The following is a 16,300-nucleotide window of genomic DNA, read 5'->3' as shown; positions in this document are numbered from 1 at the left end:
ACACTATTATGTGTATTACTGTTTCTTGCTAAATGTATATTTGATAAAACATTCCTTTGTGCTGCTGTGCATAGGGTAAGTGCAGTTATAATATTGGCCACTAGATGGGGCATCATAGTAAGTGTAGTTACAATTAGGATGCAGTTTACTATAGGAAATAAGATACTCAAAAATGGTTTTACAAATGACCATGTATATAATAAAAATGAAAATTTTATTGAGACACACACATAACAAATATGTATTAAATAGCAATAAGACAGTAGCCACAGGTGCAAAAAGGTGGGTACACACCGGGAATATAGAGTAATTCTCCCAAAACAACACGTTTTAGAAAAGACTAAAAAATGTATCAGTCCATCATCCTATTATGTACACATATCAGACCAAGATACCATGCTGTAAACAAATAAATTACTGCCAGAGCACATGCAAGCATGAGTACATCTCCATTTAGTAAGAGCAATGTTGCATTCAAATGACGGGGCACATGAAAACGTGCTCAGCAGCAATAAATAAACGGTTATATACTGTATGCTAAACCCTAATAATATTATTAAACATGCAGATAAATCAATAGTAAGTACACCATAGGATAGTATAATCACATAATAATCACAGACATGTACCGTATTTTTTGCTTTGTAAGACATGTAATATGGTGATGTTTTTTCTATCATAGAGTGTTGATGCAGTAACTGAGTTCAGCCACCGGAGGTCACCCTTGAGTAATATATAGGATAATTACAATGTTGTTGCAGTAATTTTGTTCAGCCACCAGAGGTCACCCATGAGTTAAAGACAAGAAGATTCTGGAAACAGGACAGTTACCTCAGAGTGGAGAGTGGAGAATCCAGATCTTGAGGCGTTTCTGTTTTGGGACTGTGTGATTTCAAGAAAGCTATTGTTGTGAGTAAACAGAGAAGTGTGACCGGTCACCGACTGTGTAGTTAGCTAGGGATAGCTAGATAGGAATCACAGCCTATTTAAGGACAGTCTTGTATTAAGAATTGCATGATAACCCCGTGTAGGCCCATTACACATAAGGGAGGGAGTGGTATAGTTGTGGGGTAGTCGGATTCCTGTCTGTGAAGCTGGCCCTTGGGGTCTCTCAGGCTGCATAACTTATAATCTGTGAGTTGTGGCTCTTGTGGCCCATATTGTGTTGGGAGAGAAAATTCTGTCATTCTTTGCACAAGTTATAAGGCTATGTGCACACGGTGCGGATTTGCTGCAGATCCGCAGCGTTTTTGTAGCAGCAGTTTCCCATGAGTTTACAGTTCACTGTAATCCAATGGGAAACCGAAAACACTGTGCACATGCTGCAGAAAAAAACGCGCGGGAACGCAGCGGTTTACATTCCGCAGCATGTCACTTCTTTGTGCAGAATCGCGGCGATTCTGCACACATAGGAATGCATTGATCCGCTTACTTCCCGCATGTGGCTATGCCCACCATGCAGGAAGTAAGAGGATCATGTGCGGATGGTACCCGGGGTGGAGGAGAGGAGAATCTCCTCCTGGCCCTGGAAACCATATTTGTGGGGAAAAAAAAAGAATTAAAATAAAAAATAATGATATACTCACCTCTCAGTGCTGCACGTGGCCGTCCGGTCGCAGGGTTGATGTGCGAGCAGGGCCTGCGATGACGTCGCGGTCACATGACCGTGACGTCACGAAGTTCCTTCTCGCACAGCATCTTTGGAACCGGACCGCCGCGTGCAGTGCCGAGGAGATCGGGACGTCAGAGGGTGAGTATATAAACATTTTTTATTTTTTTTTAACAATACTATTGATGCTGCATTTTCCTGCATATGCAGCATCAATAGTAGGAGTAAACCCGCAGCGGAAACCACAAAACAAACCGCGATAAATCTGCAGGGATAACCGCAGCGGTTTTGCCCTGCAGATTTATCAAATCCACTGTGGGAGAACCCGCAGGGACCCTGAACTACGTGTGCACATAGCCTAAAGGAAAGTTGGTTTAATACATTGTGCTCTGAGTAATTCGTATTCCGTTCTCGAGCAGCGACCGGCATAATGGTCGTTAAAGATGCACTTTATTTCCCCCAAATTTTGGGGGGAAATGTGGGTGCTTCTTACAATGCGGATATACTGATTAAAAGTATTGTTGCAGGCTGGGATGAGGGGGTGTTCGCCGCCGCTGCTCAGGGTGTCTGCCACTGCCCAGGGTGATGATGGCTTCTCTAATACTGTGAGGGGGCTCTGCTGACATATTGTGAAAGGCCAGAGCCCCCCGGCTGTTCGTCCATGCTTTCCTGTGTAACGGACTCCAGGAAAATGGCCTGAGATCTCATCTCTCGAGATCTTGGTCCCGAGATCTCCATCTACGTAAGTGCCGCCTCCCGGCGGCCATTTTCTCAAAGTCCACTGCACAGGAAGCATGGAAGAACTGCCCTAGGGCTCTGGCTAGTGTTGAGCATTCCGATACCGCAAGTATCGGATATCGGCCGATATTTGCAGTATCGGAATTCCGATACTGAGTTCCGATATTTTCAGTATATCGGATACCGGAATCGGAAGTTCCAGAATTCAAAGTGCCCGAATTCAGCCAATGAGGAATGATTAGAAGTGTGGGCACATCCTGTTCTCCATGATGGGCATTAAACTACTGGCATGGCTGTGATTGGCTGCTGAAATGATGTCATGAATGCACTATAAAAGTCGCCGTCACCATTTTGGGTTCACTCTGCTGTGAATTCGGTTAGGGACAGGACGCTGTGTTCTGACTGAGGGCCAGTTTAGAGATAGCTATTTGCTTCATTGTGCTTTACCCAGGCTAATTTGGCAACCGCTATGTGAGAACCTTGCTTTTGCCTTGCAGCGCTGTTCACAGCTGTCTGCAAGGTCTCTGTGTGTGTGAGTGCAGCTCACTCTGCAGTCTGTCCGCAGCCATCACTGGTTGTAGTCAGCTTAGTATGCGTCACTGCCTCATACTGTTCAATCCATTGTCCTTTTTTACAATTAGTGCAGCCTGCTGCACATTTTTTCAAATGTTTCCTATTAGTGGCTTTCCATCCGTATCCAACTAAATTGTGAAAAAACACTATACAGGATTAAATAGAGGAGCTTTTTTTGGCCTTGCAGTGCCGTTTACGGCTGTCTGCATGGTCTCTGTGTGAGTGCACATCGCTCTGTAGTCTGTCCGCAGCCACAGCCAGTTGTAGTCAGCTCAGGGTGCATCACTGCCTCATACTGTTCAATCCATTGTCATTTTTTGCAATTAGTGCAGCCTGCTGCACATTTTTTCAAATATTTCTTATTAGTGGCTTTCCATCCGTATCCAGCTAAATTGTGGAAAAACACTATATAGGATTACATAGAGGAGCTTGTTTTGGCCTTGCAGCGCCATTCACGGCTGTCTGTACGGTCTGTGTGTGAGTGCAGCTCACTTTGTAGTCAGTTCTGCAAAAAAAAAAAAATAATAAAGTTCACCAAACACACCACTTTACAGTTGTGTAGGCCACATTAGCTCATATTAAAGTCTAGTCCACACTTTAGAAAATTAGAGTTTCTTATACCTGTTAGGAGCTGTTCAGGAATAAGCACACTAAGCCCTTAGTACTTTTCTGCTTATCTTTATCAGTCAACCAAGATGAAGAAGGCAGGGAGTAAGGCACATGGGCGTGGGCGTGGAGCAGGGAGAGGACGTGGGGATTCTGTGCCTGCTGCGGGCACCGGTGACTCATCATCACCCACTTTCAGCAGGGAACAGTCCTTCATGCGCAGCTTTGCAGGAGATCGCCGTACACCGCTGCTGCGTGAAGAACAAATTGAAGCCGTTGTCGGATGGATGGCAGCTAACGTATCGATTTCAATTAGTACCACATCCTCTCAGGCACAGAGCACTGGAGAGCACCCATCTGTCTCTTCACCACCTGCCAAATTGCCCAGGCAGTCAGAGAGCCCAGGACAGGAGCCATCTGTACTTCTGTTCTCTGAATCTCTTGGCTTGGAAACAGGGGGCCATCCAAGCAGCATTGGAGAAATGGAAGAAGAGGCAGTATGCAGTGATGCCCAACAGCTTTGTCTCTCTGACTCTGAAGAGACGGGTGGGCCAGTGCCTCCGATCAGCACACCTCAGTACGCATCTGATGATGAGACTCAGGTGCCACTTTCAGGTGCATACTGTGCTGCCGAGACTACCCAGGAGAAACAGTTGGTGGAAGAGGGGAGTGTAGATGATGAGGTCCTTGACCCATCATGGCGTGAGGTGCAGGAAGGTGGTGGGAGCAGCTCTGAGGAAAAGATTCCCCAAAAAGGGAGAGGGAGGGGGAAGACTGCGGTTCCTGTAGGCTCCACTTCGGCACCCGTTAGGAGCATGCCTCTTCCAAAAGCCAAAATGGGCGCTCCCAAGACTTGCAGTGCCTGGTCCTTTTTTGACACAGTTGCAGATGACATTTGCTTAGTCAAATGCAAGGTGTGTCATCAGAAAGTCAAAAGAGGTAAAAATGTCAGCAACCTCAATACCACAAATATGTGGAAACATGTGCGGACCAAGCACGCGGTGGAGTTACAAAAACACACTGAAGACCTAGGCCAACCTACAGCAGCACTTACCACCTCTTGAGCTCGTGTTGTTGCCTCTTCTTCCAGCTCACATACAGTTGGTTCGGCTTCCTCACAGGATCACCATGGAAGAACCTCTGGCACTGTTGTCCACAGACCCAGTGTAATTCCACCCATAGCACAACATTCCCAGTCATCCTCACACTCCCAGTCCAGTCTACAGCCATCGGTAGCACAGGCATGGGAGAAAAGGCGGCCATTCTCAGCAAACCACCCCCGAGCACAGGCTCTCTTGAAATGTCTCTTTAAATGCTGTCATTCAAGCTGGTGGAGACTGACAGCTTCCGTTACTTGATGGCATTGGCAGTCCCACAATACAATGTGCCCAGCCACTTTTATTTCCACAGGCAAGCCGTCCCTGCCCTGCACAAGCATGTGGAGGGACAAATAAAACATGAGCTACTGAACGCCATCAGTAGCAAGGTTCACCTCACCATCGATGCGTGGACCAGTCACCATGGACAGGGGCGATACCTTTCCCTCACTGCCCATTGGGTTAATGTTGTTGAGCCGGGTACAGATCATGCAAGTGGTGCTGGACCTGTTCTGCCATCTCCAAGGATTGCAGGAATCCAGTCTGTACGTATTGACTCCTCCTCATACTCCAGTTCCTCAGAATCATCGCTGCAGGAGCGGTCACAGTCCACCTCCACATGGACCCGTGAACGTTTATCTGTTACGACCGATATGAGCACAGCCGTGGCCAAACGTCAACAGGCCATATTGAAATTGATTTCCTTGGGGAATCTAAGCCACACAGCGCAAGAGCTCTGGAATGCCATCAAGCAGGAGAGCTTGTGCCAGTGAATCTCCAGCCAGGCATGGTAGTGTGTGACAATGGCCGAAATCTGGTGGCAGCTCTGGGCCTAGGCAACCTCACTCACATCCCATGTCTGGCACATGTGCTCAACTTGGTCGTGCAGATTTTTATGAGGGACTATCTGGATCTTGATGCACTGCTGCACAAGGTCCGCCTAGAGTGTACTCACTTGCGTCATTCCAGCATGGTAAGATCGCGCATTGCAGCTCTGCAGCGCCGATTCTGCCTTCCGGAACATCACATCATATGTGACCTACCCACCAGGTGGAACTCCACGTTACATATGTTGGTGCGGTTGTGTGAGCAGCAGCAAGCAGTAATGGAGTACCAGCTGCATCAGGCGCAAAGAAGTCGCACTGCACGCCGTTCAGACTTCACAACCACTGAGTGGGCCACTATGAAGGACTTCTGCCAGGTTTTGCATTCCTTCGATGATTCCACGCGGATGGCGAGTACAGATGATGCACTAGTCAGCATGACTGTCCCCCTTATCTGCCTGCTTCAACAACCACTGCAAGCGCTAAGGGATGATGTTGTGGAAGAGGTGGAGGATGAGGAGTCACCAATTCCATCAGCTTCTGGACAGTCAGCGCTATGTGGTTCCTAGGCAGGATAAGATATTAATGGCTGACAATAATAGATGAACACTGATGGCTGACAATGGCTGCTTTTACTCATGCACAGTCTGGTAGACAGAGATAGATGATTCCAAAGACAGCAAACAAGAAGGGTATTAACCCCCAAAAAACCCAAGTAAAAGCAGCCATTGTCAGCCATCAGTGTTCATCTATTATTGTCAGCCATTGATATCTTATCCACCAGATTACAGCTGAGTGCACTTTGTTATTGTCATCCTTTGTGTAGTGTTATGAATCTCCATGAGATTATAGATGCTGGCTGCTATGCTGGATTATGCCAACATCGCTGAATGTTTCGAATGTACTGGTATTGATGGCTTTTTTAGATTTGCTGCCATGCACAGCTTTATCTTATACTGAGCCAGGTCATCTGTCAGTATATCCCCCTTGCTACTATCTTCCCGTTTACTATGCATACAGTTCTATCTTTATATGATATGTAGTAGGACTGGAGCATAAATGTTATGAGCATATGGGTCTATATATATTTTTTGCTCATCTCATTCTGCAATTTTTGATTGTTCTATATGGGATTTGAATGCAGGGGGTTTGATATATGTACTTTTTGTGCACCTTAGTTTTTCTTACCTTACGCTTGTTTTCATTCCTTTTTTATGCTTTTATTGTTTTCCCACCTATAGTTTGCCAGTCATTTTAACAGGGTGAGCAGGTGAGAGCCGCCGCGGAGTGGGGGTGCCAAAAATTCTATCAGGGTGCCAACCTCCACTGCTAGGAAGGGACAGCAGTTAAGCGTAGGGTCATTGTAATAGGCTAGGTGCACTATTAGATTCTTTGAGTATTTTTTGTTTGTTTCAATGGGTATCAGTATTTTTATTGTAATTTAATTAAAACTATATTTTTAAGGGGACAATGTGTTACACAGTTTATAATTTCCCTATTACATATCTGATTTTCTTTGGCGTTTATACTGAAAATGAACAAGGCCTGGATTTCGAAGGAATTTGCCACTCCTCTTCCAGATTAAACAATTGGTTGGCTACAGTATCCAGGTCTCCTGTTGTGTTCTTGTTTCTACCACCTGAACTGTAATCCCTGGGCTCCAACACCGCCAGTTGCTGCTCAGAAGTGCCATCTGCACAGTCAAAACACATGACCCAGTGTTATTGGGTTTCAGTAACGTCAGCTGATCCCCAGCTGTGTATTCGGCAGTGTGTCCTGCGACCGCCACGCTGACACAACAACTGAAACTTAAGGGAACCTTTCCTTCCCCAGGTGTTTGTTACTGAAAGAGCCACCTTGTGCAGCAGTAATGCTGCCCAAGGAAAAGGTGGCTCTTTTATGTATTGCTCCTTGCAAACGCTGAACTTAATACTTATAAAATGTGTCCCCTCATACCAAGAAACCGTCCCGGAGGTGGGACTTTCCTCTGTAATGGGATGCAACACAGCCGTCATTCCCACCCCCTTGGCGCCATGCGCCGCCTACTCAGCGTTGTTTGAATCAGTCCTGGAGCCTGCACTGTTATGTTCAACCGTGGCCATGCGCAGTTTGCGCTGCCCGTCTTCTGACAACATTTGGAGTCAGGCTGGCTGCGCCTGTGTGGCCGCGTTGACCGAGATCCCGCCTTGCAGTGTCTCCTGATTTATTCACACTGCAGGGCTGGGATTCATGGGCATGTGCAGTGCATATCTTCACCTCAGGCTCTCACTCATCTCCCTCCGCCTTCTTCAGACTGTGCACCGTCAGCTGATCCCTAATAGCATGTCACGGCCATGATGCCGCACAGTCTAGAGAAGCCGGAAGGAGGGGAGTGAGAGACGAAGCGATGCACTGCGCATGCCTATGAATCCCAGGCCCGCAGTGTGATTAAATCAGAAGACACTGCGAGGCTGGATCTCGGGCAGCGCGGCCGCACAGGCTCAGTCCGCCTGACACCAAATGATGTCAGAAGACAGGCAGCGCTAACTGCGCATGGCCAAGGTTGAACACAACATCGCAGACTTCGGGACAGATTCAAACAACGCTGAGGAGGCGGTGCACAGCACCAGGGGGAAGGAATGAGAGCTGTGCTGCGTTCCATTACAAAGGAAAGTCCCACCTCCGGGACGTTTTCACGGTATCAGGGGACACATTTTATAAGTGTTTAGTTCTGTGTTTGCAAGGAGCATAATTAAAAGAGCCACCTTTCCCTTTTGCAGCATTAGTGCTGCACAAGATGGCTATTTCAGCTACAAACCCCAGGGGGGATAAAGGGTCCCTTTTAACTTGCTCCAATTAGGCCTCAACCTACACTCTGTTCCTCCTGCTGTCCCTGGGCTCCAACACCGCCAGTTGATGCCCGGAAGTGCTGTCTGCACAGTCAACAGTTGCTCCTCTGTTATTGGGGTTCAGTAACACCAGCTGCTACCCTGCTGTGTTGTGGCAATAACTCTAGCCTGCTCCTCCTGCTGTCCCTGGGCTCCAACACCACTATTTGCTGCCCGGAACTGCTGTCTGCACAGTCAACACTTGCTCCTCTGTTATTGGGGTTCAGTAACGCCAGCTGCTCCCCTGCTTTGTTGCGGCAATAACTCTAGCTCGCTCCTCCTGCTGTCCCTGGGCTCCAACACCGCCAGTTGCTGCTCGGAAGTACTGTCTGCACAGTCAACAGTTGCTTCTCTGATATTGGGGTTCAGTAACGCCAGCTGCTCCCCTGCTGTGTTGTGGCAATAATTCTAGCCTGCTCCTCCTACTGTCCCTGGGCTCCAACACTGCCAGTTGCGGCCCGGAAGTGCTGTTTGCACAGTCAACAGTTGCTCCTCTGTTACTGGGTTCAGTAACGCCAGCTGTTCCCCTGCTGTGTATGCGGCAAAAACTAAAGTCTGCTCCTCCTGCTGTCCCTGGGCTCCAACACCGCCAGTTGCTGCTCGGAAGTGCTGTTTGCACAGTCAACACTTGCTGCCGTGTTATTGGGTTTCAGTAACGTCAGCTGATCCCCAGCTGTGCATCCGGCAATGTGTCCTGCGAACGCCACGCTGACACTACAACTGAAATTAAAGGGAACCTGTCCCATCACCCAGGCGTTTGTATCTGAAAGAGCGACCTTGAGCAGCAGTAATGCTGCACAAGGAAAAGGTGGCTCTTTTAGTTATGCTACTTGCACACGCTGAACTTAACACTTATAAAATATGTCCCCTCATACTGTGAAACCGTCCCGAAGGTGGGACTTTCCTTCGTAATGAGATGCAACACAGCCGTCATTTCCACCCCCTTGGCGCCGTGCGTCGCCTCCTCAGCATTGTTTGAATCTGTCCTGTAGCCTGCACTGTTATGTTCAACCTTGGCCATGCGCAGTTAGCGCTGCCCGTCTTCCGACATCATTTGGTGTCAGGTGGACTGTGCCTGTGCGGCCGCGCTGCCCGAGATCCCGCCTCGCAGTGTCTTCTGATTTAATCACACTGTGGGCCTGGGATTCATGGGCATGCGCAGTGCATATCTTCACCTCAGGCTCTCACTCATCTCCCTCCACCTTCTTCAGACTGTGCGCCGTCAGCTGATACCTAACAGCATGCCACGGCCGTGACACTGCACAGTCTGAAGAAGCCGGAAGGAGGGGAGTGAGAGGCAAAGATATGCAATGCGCATGACCATGAATCCCAGGCCAACAGTGTGATTAAATCAAAGGACACTGCGAGGCGGGATCTCGGGCAGCGTGGCCGCACAGGCGCAGTCAGCCTGACACCAAATGTTGTCAGAAGACGGGCAGCGCTAACTGCGCATGACCAAGGTTGAACATAACAGCGCAGACTCTGGGACAGATTCAAACAAAGCTAAAGAGGCGGCGCACGGCGCCAAGGGGGTAGGTATGATGGCTGTGCTGCGTCCCATTACAAAGGAAAGTCCCACCTTTGAGACAGTTTCACTGTATCGGGACACATTTTATAAGTGTTTAGTTCTCAGTTTGCAAGGAGCATAATTAAAAGAGCCACCTTTTCCTTGTGCAGCATTATTGCTGCACAAGGTGGCTCTTTCAGTTTCAAACGCCTGGGGAAGTAAAGGTTCCCTTTCAAGCTCCAATTAGGCCTCGGCCTACACTCTGCTTCCCCTGCATTCACTGTGCTCCAATACCGCCTGATGGTGCTCGTAAGTGCTGGCTGCACAGAAAAAAACACTCACCACTATGTCAGTGGAGTTCAGTAACGCCAGCTGTTCCCCTGCTGTGTAGCCGACAACGTGTCCTGCAAACGTCACGCAGACACAACAGATACTAAACTGCCTCCAGTGCAGGCCTCGGCCTACACTCTGCTCCTCCTGGATTCCCTGGGCTCTAACACCACCAGTTGGTGCTTGGAAGTGCTGGCTACACAGAAAAAAACACTCGCCACTGTGTCAGTGGGGTTCAGTAACGCCAGCTGTTCCCCTGCTGTGTAGCTGGCAACGTGTCCTGTAAACGCCACGCAGACACAACAGATATTAAACTGCCTCCAGTGCAGGCCTCGGCCTACACTCTGCTCCTCCTGGATTCCCTGGGCTCTAACACCACCAGTTGGTGCTTGGAAGTGCTTGCTGCACAGAAGAAAACACTCGACACCCTGTCAGTGGGGTTCAGTAACGCCAGCTGTTCCCCTGCTGTGTAGCCGGCAATGTGTCCTGCAAACGTCACGCAGACACAACAGATACTAAACTGCCTCCAGTGCAGGCCTCGGCCTACACTCTGCTCCTCCTGGATTCCCTGGGCTCTAACACCACCAGTTGGTGCTTGGAAGTGCTGGCTACACAGAAAAAAACACTTGCCACTATGTCAGTGGGGTTCAGTAATGCCAGCTGTTCCCCTGCTGTAGAGCTGGCAACATGTCCTGCAAATGCCACGCAGACACAACAGATATTAAACTGCCTCCAGTGCAGGCCTCGGCCTACACTCTGCTCCTCCTGGATTCCCTGGGCTCTAACACCACCAGTTGGTGCTTGGAAGTGCTTGCTGCACAGAAGAAAACACTCGCCACTCTGTCAGTGGGGTTCAGTAACGCCAGCTGTTCCCCTGCTGTGTAGCCGGCAATGTGTCCTGCAAACGCCACGCAGACACAACAGATATTAAACTGCCTCCAGTGCAGGCCTCGGCCTACACTCTGCTCCTCCTGGATTCCCTGGGCTCTAACACCGCCAGTTGGTGCTTGGAAGTGCTGGGTGCACAGAAAAAAACACTTGCCACTGTGTCAGTGGGGTTCAGTAACGCCAGCTGTTCCCCTGCTGTGTATGCGGTAAAAACTAAAGTCTGCTCCTCCTGCTGTCCCTGGGCTCCAACACCGCCAATTGCTGCTCAGAAGTGCTGTTTGCACAGTCAACACTTGCTGCCGTGTTATTAGGTTTCAGTAACGTCAGCTGATCCCCAGCTGTGCATCCGGCAATGTGTCCTGCGAACGCCACACTGACACTACAACCGAAATTAAAGGGAACCTGTCCCCTCACCCAGGCGTTTGTATCTGAAAGAGCGACCTTGAGCAGCAGTAATGCTGCACAAGGAAAAGCTGGCTCTTTTAGTTATGCTACTTGCACACGCTGAACTTAACACTTATAAAATATGTCCCCTCATACTGTGAAACCGTCCCGAAGGTGGGACTTTCCTTCGTAATGAGATGCAACACAGCCGTCATTTCCACCCCCTTGGTGCCGTGCGTCGCCTCCTCAGCATTGTTTGAATCTGTCCTGTAGCCTGCGCTGTTATGTTCAACCTTGGCCATGCGCAGTTAGCGCTGCCAGTCTTCCGACATCATTTGGTGTCAGGTGGACTGTGCCTGTGCGGCCGCGCTGCCCGAGATCCCGCCTCGCAGTGTCTTCTGATTTAATCACACTGTGGGCCTGGGTTTCATGGGCATGCGCAGTGCATATCTTCACCTCAGGCTCTCACTCATCTCCCTCTGCCTTCTTCAGACTATGCGCTGTCAGCGGATCCCTAACAGCATGCCACGGCCGTGACACCGCACAGTCTGAAGAAGCCGGAAGGAGGGGAGTGAGAGGCAAAGATATGCACTGCGCATGACCATGAATCCCAGGCCCGCAGTGTGATTAATTCAAAAGACACTGCGAGGCGGGATCTCGGGCAGCGCGGCCGCACAGGCGCAGTCAGCCTGACACCAAATGTTGTCAGAAGACGGGCAGTGCTAACTGCGCATGACCAAGGTTGAACAAAACAGCGCAGGCTCCGGGACAGATTCAAACAAAGCTAAAGAGGCGGTGCACTGTTATGACCTGGTGGTTAGGAGCACCCGACCTGATAGTTAAACTCATACAGGACGAGCTCTGGGATGTGGGAGCTCTGCTGACCGCAAGCCCTAATCCTATCGCACACACTAGAAATAGCCGTGGAGCGCTCCTGACGCTCCCTATGCGCCTCGTCACAGCCTAAGAGCTAGCTAGCCCTAGAGAAGAAAATAAAGCCTACCTTGCCTCAGAGAAATTCCCCAAAGGAATAGGCAGCCCCCCACATGTAATGACTGTGAGTAAAGATGAAAGTCACAAACGCAGAAATGAGATAGGTTTCAGCAAAGGGAGGCACAACTTACTAAATAGACAGAGGATAGGAAAGGAATCTTTGCGGTCAGCACAAAAATCTACAAAAGACCATGCAGAGTGTGCAAAAGGGTCCTCCGCACCGACTCACGGTGCGGGGGTGCCACCCTGCATTCCAGAGCTTCCAGCTAGCAAGACAAAATCAAGATAACCAGCTGGACAAAGAAACAAGAACAATAATAACAATCAGGAACTTAGCTACTGCAGGAGAAGACAGGACGCCACACAGATCCAGGAGCGAACTGAACCAATGCTAAAACAATGACAGCTGGCATGGAGAAACGATCTGAGTGGAGTTAAATAGAGAAGCCAACCAAAGGATAAACCACGTCACCTGTGTAAGGAACCTCAGAAGCAGCAGCTCCACTCACAGCCACCAGAGGGAGCCCATGGACCGAACTCACCGAAGTACCATTCATGACCACAGGAGGGAGCTCGACAACAGAATTCAAAACATAACCCCCCCCACCTTGAGGAGGGGTCACCGAATCCTCACCAGAGCCCCCAGGCCGATCAGATTGAGCCAAATGAAAGGCACGAACTAGATCGGCAGCATGAACATCAGAGGCAAAAACCCAGGAATTATTCTCCTGACCATAACCCTTCCACTTGACCAGGTACTGGAGTTTCCGTCTCGAAACACAAGAATCCAAGATCTTTTCCACCACATACTCCAACTCCCCCTCGACCAACACCGGGGCAGGAGGATCAACGGAGGGAACCATAGGCGCCACGTATGTCCGCAACAACGACCTATGGAACACATTATGGATGGCAAAAGAAGCTTGAAGATCCAAACGAAATGACACAGGATTAAGAATTTCAGAAATCTTATATGGCCCAATGAAACGAGGCTTAAAATTAGGAGAGGAAACCTTCATAGGAACATGACGAGATGACAACCAAACCAAATCCCCAACCCGAAGTCGGGGACCAACACAGCGCCGGCGGTTAGCGAAACGTTGAGCCTTCTCCTGGGACAATGTCAAATTGTCCACCACATGAGTCCAAATCTGCTGCAACCTGTCCACCACAGTATCCACACCAGGACAGTCCGAAGGCTCAACCTGCCCTGAAGAGAAACGAGGATGGAAACCAGAATTGCAGAAAAAAGAGAAACCAAAGTAGCCGAGCTGGCCCGATTATTAAGGGCGAACTCAGCCAAAGGCAAAAAGGACACCCAATCATCCTGATCAGCAGAAACAAAGCATCTCAGATATGTCTCCAAAGTCTTATTAGTTCGTTCGGTTTGGCCATTAGTCTGACGATGGAAAGCCGAAGAAAAAGACAAATCAGTGCCCATCTTAGCACAAAAGGACCGCCAAAACCTTGAAACAAACTGGGAACCCCTGTCCGAGACGATGTTCTCCGGAATGCTATGCAAACGAACCACATGCTGGAAAAACAATGGCACCAAATCATAGGAGGATGGCAATTTAGACAAGGGTACCAAATGGACCATCTTAGAGAAGCGATCACAAACCACCCAAATGACCAACATCCGTTGAGAAACAGGGAGATCAGAAATAAAATCCATGGAAATATGCGTCCAGGGCCTCTTTGGGACCGGCAAGGGCAAAAGCAACCCTCTGGCACGAGAACAGCAGGGCTTAGCCCGAGCACAAGTCCCACAGGACTGCACAAAAGAACGCACATCCCATGACAAAGAAGGCCACCAAAAGGATCTAGCCACCAAATCTCTGGTACCAAAGATTCCAGGATGACCAGCCAACACCGAACAATGAACCTCAGAGATAACTCTACTTGTCCATCTATCAGGGACAAACAGTTTCTCCGTAGGACAACGGTCAGGTCTATCAGCCTGAAACTTCTGCAGCACGCGCCGCAAATCAGGGGAGATGGCAGACAAAATTACCCCCTCTTTAAGAATACCCGCCGGCTCTGGAACACCCGGAGAGTCAGGCACAAAACTCCTTGACAGGGCATCAGCCTTCACATTCTTAGATCCCGGAAGGTATGAAACCACAAAATCAAAACGGGAGAAAAAGTGTGACCATCGAGCCTGTCTAGGATTCAACCGTTTGGCAGACTCGAGATAAGTCAAATTCTTGTGATCCGTCGAGACCACCACGCGATGTTTAGCTCCTTCAAGCCAATGTCGCCACTCCTCGAATGCCCATTTCATGGCCAACAACTCTCGATTGCCAACATCATAATTGCGCTCAGCAGGCGATAATGTTCTAGAAAAGATGGCACATGGTTTCATCACCGAGCCATCAGAACTTCTTTGCGACAAAACAGCCCCTGCTCCAATCTCAGAAGCATCAACCTCGACCTGAAACGGAAGCGAAACATCTGGCTGGCACAGCACAGGGGCAGAAGAAAAACGACGCTTGAAATCCTGAAAAGCCTCTACAGCCGCAGAGGACCAATTGACCACATCAGCACCTTTCTTGGTCAAATCAGTCAATGGTTTAGCAACAATAGAAAAATTAGCGATGAAGCGACGGTAAAAATTAGCAAAGCCCGGGAACTTCTGTAGGCTCTTCACAGATGTCGGCTGAGTGCAATCATAAATGGCCTGGACCTTAACAGGGTCCATCTCGATAGTAGAAGGGGAAAAAATGAAACCCAAAAATGAAACCTTCTGAACTCCAAAGAGACACTTAGACCCCTTCACAAACAAGGAATTAGCACGAAGAACCTGGAACACCATTCTGACCTGCTTCACATGAGACTCCCAATCATCCGAAAAGACCAAAATATCATCCAAATATACAATCATGAATCTATCCAGGTACTCTCGGAAGATGTCATGCATAAAGGACTGAAACACAGATGGAGCATTAGAAAGCCCGAATGGCATAACCAGGTACCCAAAATGGCCCTCGGGCGTATTAAATGCTGTTTTCCATTCATCGCCCTGTTTAATTCGCACCAGATTATTCGCCCCTCGAAGATCTATCTTGGTGAACCAACTAGCCCCCTTAATTCGAGCACACAGATCAGACATCAGCGGCAAAGGATACTGAAATTTGACTGTGATCTTATTAAGAAGGCGGTAATCAATACAAGGTCTTAAAGAGCCATCCTTCTTGGCCACAAAAAAGAACCCTGCTCCCAATGGTGACGACGACGGGCGAATATGACCCTTCTCCAAGGATTCCTTTATATAACTCCGCATAGCAGCGTGCTCTGGCACAGATAGATTAAACAGTCGGCCTTTAGGAAACTTACTACCGGGAATCAAATTAATAGCACAATCGCAGTCCCTATGAGGAGGTAGGGCACCGGATTTGGGCTCCTCAAATACATCCCGGTAATCTGATAATAACTCAGGGACTTCAGAAGGAGTGGAAGGCGAAATTGACAACAATGGAACATCACCATGTACCCCTTGACAACCCCAGCTGGACACAGACATAGATTTCCAATCCAAAACTGGATTATGGACCTGTAGCCATGGCAACCCCAAAACGACCACATCATGCAGATTATGCAACACCAAAAAGCGAATATCCTCCTGATGTGCAGGAGCCATGCACATGGTCAATTGCGTCCAGTATTGAGGTTTATTCTTGGCCAAAGGCGTAGCATCCATTCCTCACAATGGAATAGGATGCTGCAAGGGCTCCAAGGAAAAACCACAGCGCCTGGCAAACTCCAAGTCCATCAAATTCAGGGCAGCGCCAGAATCCACAAATGCCATAACAGAATATGACGACAGAGAGCAAATCAGAGTAACGGACAAAAGAAATTTAGACTGTACCGTACCAATGGTGGCA

At 48.9% G+C, this 16,300-nt stretch overlaps 1 protein-coding gene across 4 annotated transcripts in view; it reads left to right on the top strand.

The window, feature by feature from the left end:
• Positions 1-792: 792 nt before the first annotated feature.
• The window catches only part of LOC138638716 (cytochrome P450 2K6-like), a 302,578-nt gene continuing 287,070 nt past the window's right edge, over positions 793-16,300 (top strand). The window contains exon 1 of one of the 4 annotated variants that reach the window (XM_069728233.1): positions 793-909. The gene's annotated coding sequence lies outside the window, so the exon portion shown is untranslated. The remainder of the gene's footprint in view (positions 910-16,300) is intronic. The other 3 variants (XM_069728234.1, XM_069728237.1, XM_069728236.1) reach the window with 3 other exon arrangements.

The sequence above is a fragment of the Ranitomeya imitator genome, chromosome 5 (assembly GCF_032444005.1).
Source record: "Ranitomeya imitator isolate aRanImi1 chromosome 5, aRanImi1.pri, whole genome shotgun sequence".
Classification (NCBI taxonomy): Eukaryota; Metazoa; Chordata; class Amphibia; order Anura; family Dendrobatidae; genus Ranitomeya; species Ranitomeya imitator.
The sequence above is the reverse complement of the archived record's forward strand: the minus strand, read 5'-3'. Positions and strand labels throughout refer to the sequence as shown.